General features: G+C 34.6%; 1 pseudogene; it reads left to right on the plus strand.

Moving 5' to 3' along the window:
• The first annotated feature begins 12626 nt into the window (after positions 1-12626).
• LOC132287506 (small nucleolar RNA R71) lies at positions 12627-12725 on the plus strand (annotated as a pseudogene).
• The last annotated feature ends 204 nt before the right edge of the window (positions 12726-12929 follow it).

Here is a 12929-nt window from a genome sequence, read left to right on the forward strand (position 1 = left end):
AAGTATGTTACTAAGTCCCATCAACACCCAAGCACGAAATTACATTATTATAGCATGCAGAAATCCATTAAAAATCTTATCTAAGCCATGAATTTACTAATTCATACAAGAAGAATAACTATGAACATAAACCCATAAAAACCTATGTTTTAGATCAATTAAAATATAGTTTCAAATTTTAATAGTCCTTTAAACATCTTTAAAGTTATACTAGAGACATATAGATCACAAATCTAAGGGAGAAGTGTAGAACAGAGAACTTGCCTTAAACTTTCGGATCGAAAGCTAAACTCCTTCTCAAATGATCCTTCTTCTTCTTTCTTACCTCTTTTTTTTTTTTTTTTTAGATATGCTCTATATGTGTATATATAGATAAATATATACTACATATCTCCTAGACCTAACATACATCTAACAATCTCAAACTTGGTAACTAATTTAATAAATCATTATTTTTAAATGAACAAAATATAAATATATACAGATATACACCTTATTATATATATATATATATATATATATATATATATATATATATATATATATATAAAACTACTAATCCCTATGGGTCACTATCCAACCCAATTAGGATCCCACTCAACTAGTACAAGACCCATCTAGTTAGTGCATGGGTAACAACCCAAATCCAAAAACAATAAAATAAAATAAACAAATCATTTAACTAACACAATTAAAATATTTGAAAATAATTCAATTACACAAACACATCACATTAACTCAAACAAAATATATGGTGTGTGTCGTGCCAATGCACCAAATTGCATGCAAAAGTGTGTAGTGTGGTCAAGTTTAAATTTAGAAAATGCCACTACCACTTTCAACTAAAATATAGCTAGAGTGAGTAGGGATCGTTCTAAGGAAAAAGAAGTGTACTTGTGTTGGAAATTAATATCGGATTAGTAGGTCGAATGATCAAAGATGGTTGGTGATTATTTAATTAAACTACAATGCAATTAAAACTAATGTAAGTAAAAAACAATCTAGAAAATAGGAAAAAGATATAGGAGAGAGGTATTGGGGCTTAGAGTCACCATTAAACTTCACTTCATCAACCACTAGCAATTCTACATTAATGGGGAAATTTAAATTGTAACTTGTGTGTGTGTGACATCAATTAAAACTAAGTATGGATGGCAAATAAGTATAGATTGTCTAGCCAATTTTAATGAAAAATATAACCTATCAAATGAGACCAATATCTATTCAATTAAACCATGATTAATGCACACACAAATATCTAGAGACATGCACTCTTTGCATTCACAAGTATGGAACATCAAGAAAAAAGAATGGATTGGTCACCTACCTAAGAAATTAAAGCAATTACACTACATCTAGGCTAGAGACGTGAAATTAAACTAATTAAACTAGAAATGTGATACAATCCATCAAGAACCAAGTGTGAACCATCAAATAAGTTACAAGAGTGTTCCATTAAGCACTATGCCTTGACCATCACTAGATTAACATCATCAACACATATAGACATGCATCAACTTCATTAAATCTAGAGAAAAAAATATGAACATCAATTCTAACATACATAGACATATGACTAGAGCCAAATGATCAATTGAAAGCATTAATCCATACAAATCAAGTAGAAATTACAAGATCTATTTTTATCTATAGTCAAAACATCTATTACAACTAAAATCCCCAAAAATACACAAAAGCTAGGTTTGAGAAGCAAGCCTAGGGGCTATCTCTAGCCCCAAGAGAAGGATTTAGCCACTCATTGTAGTGGACATGGAACCCTCAAGAGCTAGCTTGGAGGTTGGCATCATCATCTTCATCCTTACTTTCTTCTTAGAACCCTAGTTCTAGAGAGAGGAAAATTATTTTTCTATATTTGGTAATATCTCTATGATGGTCTCTTACAATAATGTTCAATAAATCAATTACATACTCCTTTGAGTAAAGACCAAGTCAAAATTACAGACTCTGATTGGAGGAAATTCGCAGTTACACAAGTTAGGTAGAAATCGGCGCGCTCGGGAATTAGACAGCTCACTGCCAGCAGGTATTTCGATCGATCGGACACTTAGCTTCGATCGATCGAAGCTGACGTGGCTAGAAAATATCTTCCAGGCTTTATCCAATTAGCTGAGCTGGCACCGCCTCATTTCGATCGATTGTCGACTCCATCGATCGATCGGGACTCCCCTTCGATAGATCGAAGTTCCCCTGGTGCATTTTTCTTAGCTTCTTTCCAACTTTATTCCTTAGCTCCAAAATTAAGCTAAATGGCTCTTGTTAGCCTATTTGAACTTTATTAACCTGAAATAGGAAAAAACACAAATAAGTATATAAAACATGAAAGTAAGATAGATGAATAGACTAAAATACCCTAGCTTAGGTTCTAAAATGCGTCACATTTAGAAATAAGCAACTAAGCAACTATGAACTAGAAAGCAATAAAATGAAAGCGCCATTTTTGTAGGGAACACGATTGCATTTAGCATATGCAACAAGCCTTTTAAACCTCTAGGTTACCCTAGTGGACGAGTGAAGTCTTGTGAGGGTTTCCAGAAATGATACCCACCAACATTGAGCTCTTTCTCACAAGAGAGGCACCAATATACAAAACAAGTATTGGGAGAAAACTACCTCAAGTGTGTAATTTTTCAACCCTTTCCAAGCAATCTCCTAAAATCTCAATATCAAGCAAGCAAGTATGGTCCTCCACACATCAAGAAAATGATCATGCAAATCAAAACAACTCTAAAATCCTTTTAAGTGCACCGGTATCAAATATGTTGCTATCTAAGCCAACAAAAGAAATGATTACATCTTTACCCTCAAACTAGCACACAAATCTAGTCCCAATCATCAAAACAAAGAATGAACCTTTTATTAAAGCTTATTAAATTAGGTGCGCTTATTCTTTTCACTCGATTTATTTATTTATTTATCTATTTATTTTATCCTAGAGTATCAAAGATGGAAGCATGGTGCAATGTGTTGATCTATTAAGCTTTCTAGCGATCCATGAGGTCGAGCGTTAGGTTAATGACTCCCAAACTAGACGGCTTTAGGGCATTAGGTGTTTAAACACCCCTAAGGACTTACAAGCTCAAATCAACTAGGCTACAAATCAAAACAACCTTCAGGTAGTTGTTGAGAAATCAGTTGAATTTATAGCCTGGATGATAAAACCATTTGCTATTACCAGGGTAATAAAGGAGGTTATCTTTAACTATCGGAGTTGACTTTAACGGAGGTGTTACCGTACTCGGATAAAGTTTAAGTTACTGGAGAAGGTTTAGTAGATTCTGTAACTGATGTTACGAAGGTCGGAGTGCCTAAAATGTAAAATATATAATTTTATGGTGCACTCAGATGGTTATACGTTACATCAGGACATGTACAAAACTGCCTCTACGTTTAAAACCTGTTAGAAAGGTGGAGATTGATAATCAGATTTCAATGGAGCTATATGAGTGGTATTCGTTTTTCAGTTTTTGTCTATCATATTGTTGGCACAAGGAGGTTAGTATAACAACGTTTGAGGTTTTGCATATTATATAGTGCAAACCTCTCACCTGTTGGTTTGAAATGGAAACGAGGGTTGTACAATAAGACCTTAACTTCATTTAAGGATACATTGGGGAGACATACGCTCTTTTGTCACGGATTGCGCACGATTTGGAGGCAGCAGTAGGATGTTGTAAATAGTAGAACTCGTACCCTAGAGTTTTCCTACCCGGAAATAGTTGTTTGGGATGTCTTCCATATAAGAAGCAGTGTGCGTTTTGGAGGAAGGTCAGTTTTTACTTATTAAATTAACTTTTCATGGATTTTGTTTATTAATTGAGGTGGTAGCCTATAGATTTGCGTTACTAATCCATTAGGGTTGGATGCATAGAAGTTTTACAAATCTATGTTATGGAATTTGGAGGGATATGGATATATACCCTTGTATAAAATTGGGTAAGGATGAGTTGTCGTTCAATACAACCTACGTGTAGTATAATTTTTGTGTTTCCTAAATATAGGACCCATAAATTTTTATGAGAATTTGGAAATTCTGTGGAGCCCATACACAGAGGCAGAATTCACAACGGAACGAAAATGAATTTTAACAAACATAATTCAGAGTTTCGTGAATTCCAAGGACGGATTTCCTTTTGTTAGGAGGGGAGAATGTAATACCCTTAAATTTAAAAAGGATATAATTGGAATTTAATTTTTATTTCTTGTGCATTTTAATGGAATATGTGGCTATGTGCTTATGTGGTAAATTAACGATTATATGAATTAATTTATGATGTGTTTGTTTAATTGTTTAACTTGATTTATTTGTTTTAAATTGAAATTATATGTTTATGTGGTATTTATCAATTATTTGAATTGATTTGTTTGTTTTAAATGGAAGTTCTATGTTTAAATTGATTTAATTGTTTAATTGAAATTAAATGTTTATTTTTATGTCAAGGAGTTAGGCTTGGATAGTAGTAATGCACCAACGGTTTTGGGTCATATGGTTTACTTGGATAGGGGATTAAATGGGTACAGTTAATACCCATGAATGGTTCTACATATATATTTAGTTATATATGTGTATAAGGGTTGGTTTAATTATTAATTATTATTAATGATTAAATTAGTTCATTTTCGAATGTGGTTTTAGTGTTTTATATTTTTATTAAATCGCTGACTTTTACATATAGTTAGTTTATTTGTTATTTTCTTTTCTTTTGCGGTTGTGTCTCCTTAGTTAATTAGAATTAGGTTTTCCTACACACTTATAAATATATCATATTAAGTCTGCCTAGGGTTTAAAAAAAAACACACAGACTCTATTCATGTATACAGAAGGTTCATGTATACAGAGAGGGTGGAGAGAAAACTAGTAAGGAGAATTAGGGTTTGGCTAGGGACAAAGGCTGAACTAAGGAGAGGTGATTGACACTTACTTATGGGTTTGGATCAGAGCAGTAGAAGGTTGACGGTAGTTGGAAGTCATCGAAAAAATCAAAGACCACGGTGTAAGGTTTCAATTCGAAACCTAGAGGCAAGTTCTATTTCTTGCTCTCTCTCTTTGACTTGTGTTCTGTGCATGCCTAGGTAGTCTCCAGGAACTTATCGGATATTAAAATTGGTTATGTATGCATGTTAATTCAGTTTTTAAACTGTATTATATGTGTTGATTAATTGAAATTTAATTGTTGATCAAATCGTTGCATATTCTGTTTTACATCTTGTAATGATGCATACTGAGTTTATATGTTTTCCTGAATGATTTGGGACATAGTTGAACATCTAGGGACTGTAACTATGACTTACAGAGGGATTTTAACATCATCGGAGATGAAGACAATGATGGGAAACAGGGACAGAGCCGGCTCTGAAGGGGAAAGAGCCGGCTCCCTAAGTTTTTAGGCCACGGCTCTATATGAGAAAGAGAGCTAGCTCCATGGAATTAGGGAACTGAATCCCTAAGCACAAAGCTGGCTCCCAAGGTTAGGGAGCTGGCTCCCTTGTGTGGGAGCTTGCTCTCTTATTTTTTAGAGCAAGCTCTCTTGCCAAATAACTTACTGGAACTTAATTTTTGGCACGGTTTTGATAATTTTGAGATTTCAGGACTGTTCTGGGTTAGTAAATAGGATTCTAAATAATTTTCATGACATGTTAGGATTCCATGATGTATAATCTTTATCTATATGCTATTGGTGTGCAGAGTATGGAAGTTTAAATAAGTTTGCATGCTGATAGTGGACATGGAGGATTAAATTGCTTAATGTTATTTTAGTGATTTAATCAACTGGGACATGATTTTTAAATCTGTATTGGATGCATAATAGGTTCATATACTTATTAGATTTTATTATATTTACCCTGGATTTTAATTGATGGACCATTAAATTCTGTTCTATCAATTACATGGATGTTATTCTGGATTTTAATTGATGAACCATTAAATTCTGTTCTATCAATGACATTGTTGTTAGTTTGGATTTTAATTGATAAACCATTAAATTCTATTTTGTCAATTACATGGAAGGTATTCTGGATTTTTATTGATGAACTGCTTTATCTGTTTATCAATTATTGGATGTGTGGATTATATGCATCGGTATAGGACGGTGGCATATTAGGTATAGATTAGATCACAACGCTAACTCCTACCTATTCTGGAGTAAAGGAATGAATTATAAAATTAAATCCTACTTATTTTTAAGCCAGATCAGTTGAACAGGTTGAATGACTAACTGGATTATTTGCTATTTATATTTAACTCAGATCAACTGAACAAGTTGAACGGCTAATTGGATTTCTTGCTACTTATATTTTAGTCAGATCAACTGAACAAGTTGAATGACTAACTGGATTTCTTATGGATGGATAGGATAGGATTTATATATATATGATTATGGTACCACGGTATGAGCTTAAGTCTTAAGATCGATGGTTAGGGAGCATATATGCATTGGGATGCTTAACTAGCTATGATGGTAGAGATGTACCCTATTAGGTCTATGTACTCATGCCCACCTCAGGTGCATTTTACATGTTGCTTTCTATTCAGGTTGAGACCTCCTTTATAGTCTAGTGAGAGTCCCTTAATGTGGATATATATGTATAGACTAGAGAGATATTGTTGAGTTGTCTAGGATGTATCTACGTATCGGGTCTCTATTTGGATTGTAGCTAGAATAGAACTTATTTGTGGGCCTAACCCACCATCATTTTTCAGGTATTCGTCAGGAGTAGGGATTGTTCATGCTAAGCAAGGATCATCTTCTTCACTCTTCTGGATTATGTTACTTAGGAGTTCATTTATGTTTTAGTTTTATGATGTAAACAGTTATTGCTGTCATTTATTTTGTTTTGGTTTTCCATTGGTCCACAGAGTATGGATTCCCGAGTTGTATAAATTCGAGGATTACTTGTATCAGAGGAATTTGTTAATGGAAAATTTATTTTAAGGTTTTATTAAAGCATTGTCATTTTATTTTCTTTCAGTCATTTATTTATTCCTATTATCTATTTTATACTCTGTGTTTGATTATTGCCGATTCGTTTTGATATCCTCGCGTATTCGGGCGTGGGCCTGGCCAACCCGCATCTGGAAATCCGGGGGTATCACAGCATGTACACCACAAATGAATGCTAGTGTGCGCCTATGCTAGTGTAAAATCCTAGAGTGAATATCAAAACAATCACAAAATCAGAATGATGTCGACCACAAATGCAAGCAAGATATCAATTTTTCAAAAAATTTACTCCTAAATGGCATCCATAAGACATACAAGGAGTATTGGACTCTCAATTCAAGTAATTTTTTAAATTCTAAGTATCATGGTCCTCAAAAGATCAAAATCATAGCCCAAGATTCTCAAATCATATCATATGCATAGAAAGTATGCAAATACACCCCCAAACTTAATCTGTGCATTGTCCTCACTGTGCAAAGAAGCAACAGATAATGGAAAGAGTATACCAAATAGGTGAAGCAAGAGAGACCCGATAACGAAAGCTGAGCTTTGGAAGGTGCACCCCCAAACTTAGATTCCGAAAACCTATCTGAAAATGGTCACACTAACAACTGTTAAAACATATGCATCAATGATATATTGAGGAGTGAAACGGAGAACTAGGTAAAAATCATGGCATCTAGCAATGTAAAGCTCATAACATCCAAAACTGATATCAAGGATCCAAAAATCCATATATAAAATGTAAGTGCAAGATCAAATATCAGTGTAATGGAAACAATAATATCCAAAAATATCCGAAACATCCAAATAATATAAAAATAAATATCCAAATAATATCCAAAACTAGTGCAAGTTTCAAGATGGTGCAGAAATATCACAGTCATAGCAGTGCAGATATGAGATAGGTAATTAGTAGGAGAGATAGAAAATGGAATCAGACGATCGAATCTGGAGTAATCATATCTGCAATATGCTGCAGCATGGCAGACATCTCGGTGCTATGACGAGTGAGAGAATCTGTAAGGTCAGTGCATAGTGCGCCTAGCTCACGTCGCACCTCAGTTACATCTGCTCGCAGCTCATCTAATCAGTGAACTAGATCATCGTGTCTCCCCACCAGGTCGTCATGTCTCCTCACCAAATCATCATGCCTCCTCGTGACATCGTCGTCCGCCTAGTCATATCAGCTCTAAAAGATATGAAATTTGTGTGCAGCTAAGCTAACATGAGAATGAGCTGAGTCATATATAAGAAGGAAGGTCAAGAGGCATTTATGCCCTAACATGGCAAAAATCAAGAATTATATTACAAACAAGTTCAAAGGCACTTAGCATTTTCAAATGAATGCAAAGGAATCAAATGGAACAAGCTTCAATTCAAAGAAGGGCATTTTGGTCAACTTTGGAATTTCTCAACACTTTTGGAGCAAAATTGGAATTTTTGAAAACTTTGGGTCAAGACATTCAATTGCATTGTAAAAAAACTTTATGACAAGAATCATGCAATGAATGAACAACAATAGAAAGAATCATGCAACTCAACTTCACATTTTTCAAACAAAGTTCAAAATTTTCCTTTTTTAAACATTTGCAACCCAACAAATGTGATCACAAAGCATGTTAACAATGAAAGCTCATTTTAGCAAAATAATGCACTCAATCCAATCAAAACTTTTCAAAGAGGTCCATTTGAAACATTTAATGCATTGAAGATAAGACTTCTCATTTTCAATTCAAAAGTGCAAAATCAAATCAAGTCATGCTTGCAATCAATTTAGGAAACTTAGATCACATCCATGCAATTCACATTCAAGCAAATAAGAGAAGGTGGAACTATGCTCACAACAATTTAAACTTTGTAATGCCATTTAAGTTCAAAATCAACATCAACATCAACATCTCAACTTTGAAAACAAGTTAAAAATTTCTTTCTTTTTAATCCAAAATCAACTTTAAAATTCTTTTCAAATTTCATCTCAAAGTCTAAGAATCAAACCACATGCCTTTTTGGATTTTAAAATCAAAGTTCAAAATTTTTTCGAAAATTCGACATGGTTTCCCCTTAAAAATGGACATCTAAATTTTTTTTCAAACACATCAAAACACATGTATTTAGCATTCAAGATAATCGATAAATCAATCTTAACACCCAACAAGGGACACCACCTACAATTAATCCACAAAACCAATAAAATTTGCCCATCCTCCTTCTAAAAACTACACCAACCACATTTCATCTCATTCCAATTCCAATTTTAATTTCCATGTCATAATTCAACATAACAAGATCAAAAATCTAATTCACTAGTGTCAAACAAAGTTCACCATTAAAGGAATTCAATTCGTTTAAAGACCATTCTCTATTCTCAATGTAATTCCATCACCATTTATGCAAAATTTCAGGGGCAAATCCAATTCAAATGTTCCAAATTTTTTTAGCAACAATTTTCAACGAAAATTTTATTTTGTTTTGTTATTTTGCATTTTTCATTTTTATTTGTCTTTGTTGTTTCAATTTTTATATATACAAGAATATTTACAAAATGATAATTAAAATGCAAAACTTAAATAAAAAAATAGAAAGAAAGCAAGAAATAACAAAAAAATAAAAATAAAATGATGCAAAAATGAAATTTTTTTTAAAAAAATTGGAACTCACCCAACAACTTAGAGAGTATAGAAGAGTAGATGAAGAGATTAGGAGCAAAACGGGAGATCTTTCAACCTCGCCAGCATCGCAGAAGATGACCGGAGGTTCACCGGAACCTCGTCGGAATCTGCAGAAGCTCGCCGAAGCTTGGTTCGAGTCTTCCTTGGCCTAAATTGGCCGAGGTGATGAAAATAGGGGAGATAGAGAGAAATGGAGAGAGTGGAAAGAGGAGAAGCTTGGCCGCGGCCAAAAGCTTCTTGCCGACGCTTATGGAGGTGCGGCGGTAGTGGCTTGACCAATGGGAAAGTCGTCGGTGCTTTAGAGAAGACAGGTGATGGTTCTCGGCTATGTGAGATTGAGGGAGAATGAGAGAGAGATGAATTGAGAGGTTTTGGGAGAGAGATGAGGGTTAAGGTTTGTGTGAGGGAGATGATGAATAGGAAGGGAGAAAAAAAAATAGAAAAAAAAAGGAAAAAGAAAAATAAAAGGAAAATAGTGGAGGAGAGAGAAGAAAGAAAGAAAATAAATAAAAATAAAATAAAATAAAATAATGTTCAAGAAGTCGAACGGCCTAAGGGATTTTCAGAAAATTTCAAATGACGCATTTTCAATCGATCGAAGGACTTCGATCGATTGAACCCTTAACTTCGATCAATCCAAAATGGATTTTGATCGATTGAACTTAACTTTGATTGATCGAAATGGAATTTGAAAGGTCCTCAACCCAGGTGATTTGATCGATCAAAGTGGGACTTCGATTAATCGAACTAGAGTTTGATCGATCGAAACCTCATTAACAGTACTCAAAATGCAGGAAATGGCCCGTAAGATTTTTCAATTCAACACATATCTAGATGATGTGGAAACATATAAAAATAGAAATGAGGGAGTAATAGGGTTGTCAAACCCTACAAAATACACTAGTCTTTAACGTCTCTAACAAGACGTTGGGCTCTTTTAGCCCGGATAAAAAATCTTGTTGTGCATCCCCTCCTTGACGGGATGAATGGCATTTTGAATCCCACCCAACTAAATGTTCCTTAAAGAACTTGTTGGATTTGATTTAAATGAGATTAATGGTCCTTTGTCAATGCAACTCTTGGGCTTCCATGCCCTTTCAACACTTGGTTTTAAAACTTTTTTCTTTAGAATCATTTTGGAAGGTAAACCTTTGGAAATTTAATTGCCAAGCAAAAACTCAACTTTTTCAAATTCATTTTCAAAACACTTTTCCACAACACACATTTCTTAATGCTTATCCACTGAACTCGGGGTTGGATTAAATATGTTCAATTTCACCTTCATATGCCCAAATGAAATTTTCATTATCCCCGTCCTACAATTGATGTTAGCATTGACAGTTGCCAAGAAAGGACGGCCAAAGATAACGGGAATTTGGCTCTTGAGATTTGGGACCAGTTCTGTGTCAATGACAACGAAATTGACTAGGAAATTTTTTTTATCAATTTTAATCAACACATCCTCAATAATACCCCGGGGCTTTTTGATGGATCGGTCGACTAGTTGCAAAACTATCGATGTTGGTTTTAAGTCTCTTAAGCCCAATTGAACATACACCGAATATGGAAGAAGGTTAACACTTGCTCCTAAATCTAGAAGAGCCCGGTTAATGACATGGTCACCAATGATGCAAGAAGTAGTAGGTGAACCGGGGTTTTTAAATTTTGGAAGAGTATTGTGTTGCAAAATAGAGCTTACTGGCTTGGTCAAGACAACTTTCTTTGGTGCTTGGCTTTTGTTCTTCCTCTTTTGGGTGCAAAGATCTTTCAAGAATTTGGCATAAGCCGGAATTTGTTTTTGGTCTTTTGCTTTTCAAGAGAAATGGATCATTTTAAGGCATCCGGAAATGAAGCTTTTAGTTCAAAATCTTTTTGAGAATCATTTCCAACACAAAAAAAATTCAAATCATCTTTCAAAACTTTTTCAACAAAGGGTTCATGCACATGCAACGAATGAGGAATAAAATGTGAAACGGGACGGGTGTCAACTTTTGGTTGCACTGGTTCACTCTCTTCATTGTGAACTCCAACTTGATTGTCAACAAATTTTCCACTTCTCAAGGTCGTCATCGCATTGACATGCTCAATTGTGGGACTTTCCAATGAGGAAATGGTCTCCACAACAAATTATTGCTTTAGTGGATTCATAGGCATTTTCCCTTTTTCCCTAGCATTCAATGTGCTTGTTATTTGCCCAACTTGGGTTTCTAGCTTTGCAATGGATTAGGAATGAAACTGAAGCAATTGGGTATTTTCCTCCAAAGTACCCAAAGCGGTCAACACTTTTTCCTCAAAAGCGGGACTCTTAGAATTTCCTTAAAAATAAGATGATTAATTAGGAAAATGAGAGTTAGAAAATTGATTTCCATGTGATGATTGAAAAGATGATCTATAACCTTGGGAACCTTGGCTTTGCATTGGGGGCAGAATATACTTGGCTTGAAAACCACCTTGGGGAGGGTTTGAGCCTTCCCCTTGGCTTTTCCAAGAGAAGTTTGGACTCCACCCGAGATTATAATGTGTGCCATAGGGATTATTCCCTTGGTTAACCAATGCGACATTAACTTGTTCATGGTGTTCACTTTGCACATGTCCATGGGGACAATTGAAAGTAGAATGTAAGACACTAGAACAAGTTATGCATGATTCATTAGATGGATGATGAACATGATTAGGGGAGGAAGACACTTGATTCACCGAATTTTGGTTGATCAAAAATTGATCAAACCTTTAAGATAAAGACTTGACTTCGGTGGCTATGTCATTGGAATTGTTAACTTGATATAAGCTGACATTCTTCCTTCTACCTAGATTTCTACCATTTTTAGATAACAAAGATCGATGTATTGAATTCTCACTCATGCTTTCATAAAGACGCCAAACATCATTTTCATGCTTATTAAGATAAGAACCACCCATAGATGGATCAACCATACCCTTGTGATTATCCGTCAAACTTTCAAAGAAGTATTGAACTAATTGCTACTTAGGCATGTCATGATGTGGACACTTCCTAAGAAAATAATTAAATCTTTCCCATGCCTCATGAAACAATTCCCCATCCCCTTGAGAAAATTCTCTAATTGAAGTTCTCATTGCATTGGTCTTTGAAACCAGATAGTACTTTTTCAAGAACTCTTGTTGCATTTCTGCCCAAGAAGTTATCGAAAAAGACCTAAGATTGTTGAACCAATATTTTGCCTTATCTTTAAGGGTGAAAGGGAAAAGTTTTAATCGTAAACATCTTCCGGCATGTCCGTGTATTTCACGGTAAAGCATACTTTAAGAAACTCAT

This window comes from Cornus florida, unplaced genomic scaffold (assembly GCF_030987335.1).
Source record: "Cornus florida cultivar Cherokee Brave unplaced genomic scaffold, ASM3098733v1 CherokeeBrave_3.0.0_Hap2_Chr11, whole genome shotgun sequence".
Lineage (NCBI taxonomy): Eukaryota > Viridiplantae > Streptophyta > Magnoliopsida > Cornales > Cornaceae > Cornus > Cornus florida.